Genomic DNA, 496 nt, shown 5'->3' with positions numbered 1-496 from the left:
GTCATTTTTGAAAAGAATGAAAATCTGGAAATTTTGTTAAGTTAGGGCCCGTTTGGCCATGCGATATGGTATCATGATATGAAATCATGAGATGAAATTGAAGGTTTGTTTGGACATGCGATATGAAATTTTTGTGTTGTATATTTTCTCATAAACATAAAAATTCTATAAGTTGTAAAACTATTAAAATAGCCCCAATTGTTTATTCAATCTTATCAAATAAACAAAAATTATAAAATCGCATAATAAATTATTACAAAGTTATTTGTTCTTCAGTTAAATAATTGTTTCATCTAACTTTAATTTAATTAAAAAAATTGAACATAAATTGTACTTGATATGCTCATATCTCTCAACTACTCTTACAAATAACCTATAAAGTAGAAAAAAAACATACATTAGTGAGTAAATATTAACTTAGAAGTTAAATGCACTAAGATCAAAATTAACAAACATCACTAACTTCTAACTATTTACAAGAAAAATCAATAGTTAA

This window comes from Solanum stenotomum, chromosome 9 (assembly GCF_019186545.1).
Source record: "Solanum stenotomum isolate F172 chromosome 9, ASM1918654v1, whole genome shotgun sequence".
Lineage (NCBI taxonomy): Eukaryota > Viridiplantae > Streptophyta > Magnoliopsida > Solanales > Solanaceae > Solanum > Solanum stenotomum.
This window is presented reverse-complemented; position numbering follows the sequence as displayed.